The 2,564-nt window shown below is 54.3% G+C and overlaps 1 protein-coding gene across 1 annotated transcript in view; it reads right to left on the bottom strand.

The window, feature by feature from the left end:
- Positions 1-2,564, bottom strand: part of SSBP3 (single stranded DNA binding protein 3) — a gene marked incomplete at its 5' end in the record, with an annotated part of 18,226 nt that overhangs the window by 15,030 nt on the left and 632 nt on the right. The gene's annotated exons all lie outside the window — the stretch shown is intronic.

Below are 2,564 nucleotides of genomic sequence, written 5' to 3'. Positions count from 1 at the left end.
GGCGCGGGGAGTTCGCGCTGGGCAGAGGAGGCACGGCCATGGTGGGGGGCTGCCGACTGCCCCCTCTTCCCATTTATTTAGTGTTACGAAGGTGTGGTGTTAATCGCTTTCAATTTTTAATTTTCCTCCCTACGTTTTCCGGGCACCTCCCCGCCCCCCTCCTTTGAGGGATGTGCACCCCTCGGCATCAATCCAGCTTTCAAAACAAAAGCAGGAACGCCTCCGATGACCTTTAGGAGGACGAGCAGAGGGTTTGTTTGCTCATCTCAACGGGACAAAGAGAGAGTTTTTAAATAATAGCATCTACCCACATTGGCCGTCAACCCAAGCCACCTTTTGTCCGGAGCGCAGCGCGATGCCACGCTGCTGGCTGGCACCACGTGAAGCCCTGGCAACTCAAGGGTGCCCAGGCCTTCTCCTTTCCCGTCATTTTGGGAAGGTTTTGGGAGACTCTCCAGGCTGTGTTTCCCTTGCCTCCAGCCTGAAGGTCGCTGCTGAGCCCCAGCACGGGAAAGGGACTCTGCCTGCGAGACAGCGGCTGTGGACAGGCGCTGAAGCCTGGACTCCTCCTCTCTTCTCCCCCTCCCGCCGCGTCACTTCTCCTCCAAGCTCAGTCCCACGGGTTTTTGGGCCACTAGCTCCCAGGAATGGCCCATGCAATTTTTTCCCTTTGCAAAACAGCAGCACACATCCCAATACACGGGGCTGGGGGGGCACTTCAGGCACTCTCAGGGTGGCAGCACGGCGCTTCTGCAACCTCATCTTTGCTCTCCTCAGCTCCTGGTGTGACGCCCCACCATGCCAGGACAGGATCGAGCCCTCTAAACCCTCTCAAAAACTGTTCGCCCATGCCTGCTGCCCTCAGGGATATCCCTTGCAGGGCCCCATGCCCACAGTGTGGTGCAGAAGAGGGAGATGCTGAAATCCCCGAGCCCTCTCCATCCTCTGTTCCCTTAGCACGTGGAGGCCACCAGCTGAGGTGGTACCACCAGGAACCTCACTCTCTCCCAGGGCTGGCACACCGAGGGTCGAGGAGAAGTTCTTTACATCTCCTGTGACCTTTTTGGTTTTATCCTCTTTAGCTCAGCTCTTTAACTTCCTACAGAAATAGGAAATCACCGCTGAGTTGCAACGGGCTTGCCGCCGAACCTCCAGCCCACCTCTGCAAGAGCTGGTCTCCAGCACCTCCTCAAGCTGGAACGAGCTCCAGCACCCGCAATAAATCAGACGGGCTTTCATGGAGGCGATGTTCAGACTGTGTTAAAAGGTGGGATTTTTCTTCTCCCCTCCTCCCCTCCACCCCCAGGGCTGGGAGGAGAAACCAGATGTTGGAGGGCTTTCAGGAAACGCAGGCTCTCGAGATGTCACATGCGAACCATATGCATCGACACCCATCCTCTCTTCCCTCTGGCAGTTCTGGGGATGGGCAGCATCCCCACACACGACACCTGCACCAGTGCCATTAATTCTGCTGAGTTTTCTGGACTTTTCACCCCTCAAAGGACCTAAGAAATCAGGGCTGCTTCTCAGCCCTGCTTCCCCAGCGACACCTGGTCCAGCCATGCGAGAGGCAGGGAGCTAGCACAGGTTGTTCGCTCCTGAACTGAACCCTCAGTGCAAAAGTGCTGTGGGAGGGCAGAAAGAAAAGCAGGGGGGACAGCATGGAGGCTGTCAACGGCAAGAGTCGAGACAGGAGCATGCACAGCACGTCTGGGGAGATGCGACTCCCCTTCCTCACCTTCCCCGCTCGGGAAAAGCCAACCCATCCTCTTGAAGCCTTGCCCTAACCTCGTGCCAGTTTTGCAGCCCTCGCAGCTCTGTGCGAAGCAGGAGCCCCAAAGGACAGTCAGCTTCACCGCGGGGCGAGATCAGGACTTTTGGAGACACATTTGTTGGAAGCAGCAGCTTGGCACTCGAATTGCTGGCAGCAGCTATGACCTGCGAGATAGCATCTCTGCTGTTGGCTTCACCCCGTGCCGCCGAGTGCTGCTACAAGATTTGCCTGTTTTAGGCTTCCCGATCAATATCTGATATTCTTACTTTGTCAGGAGCATGTTCAGGAAATGGGATCTCTCTTAAAAAAAAAAAAAAAAAAAAGACAGAATCTCCCTTCCCCCTTCCTTTACACTTCCCTTCCTATACATTTGCAAATGGCAATATCGGGCTCAGATATCGCCACAATAAATCACAAGTGCCTTATCGAGTCCGCCTGTCTACTGCCCGAGAAGTTCTCCCATATACAAATCACAAGCCTAGATTAAAAAAACCAAAACTTGCCAAAACAAATATTCCTTTCAACTCTTATCCCGTTTGTTACGCGAACAAGTGTTTCTGCCTCAAGAAGGAAGATTTAATGCACCAAGAGCTTATGCCGCTGCAAACCCGTGCGGCTCATGCCATGCACAGAGATTCCAGAGAAACCCCCAAAAGCCCTCAAGGTACAAGTTCTGAAAACTCCTTTTCCATGTGTTTGCTGAGATCTTTTCCACCAGCGTCACTCCAAACACACGTTACCCCCTCCTCGGTCTGAGCTCGATACAGGAGAAGGAAAGAGGGAGGGGACT

Source organism: Apaloderma vittatum, unplaced genomic scaffold (genome assembly GCF_000703405.1).
Source record: "Apaloderma vittatum isolate BGI_N311 unplaced genomic scaffold, ASM70340v1 scaffold28943, whole genome shotgun sequence".
NCBI lineage: Eukaryota > Metazoa > Chordata > Aves > Trogoniformes > Trogonidae > Apaloderma > Apaloderma vittatum.
This window is presented reverse-complemented; position numbering and strand designations above follow the sequence as displayed.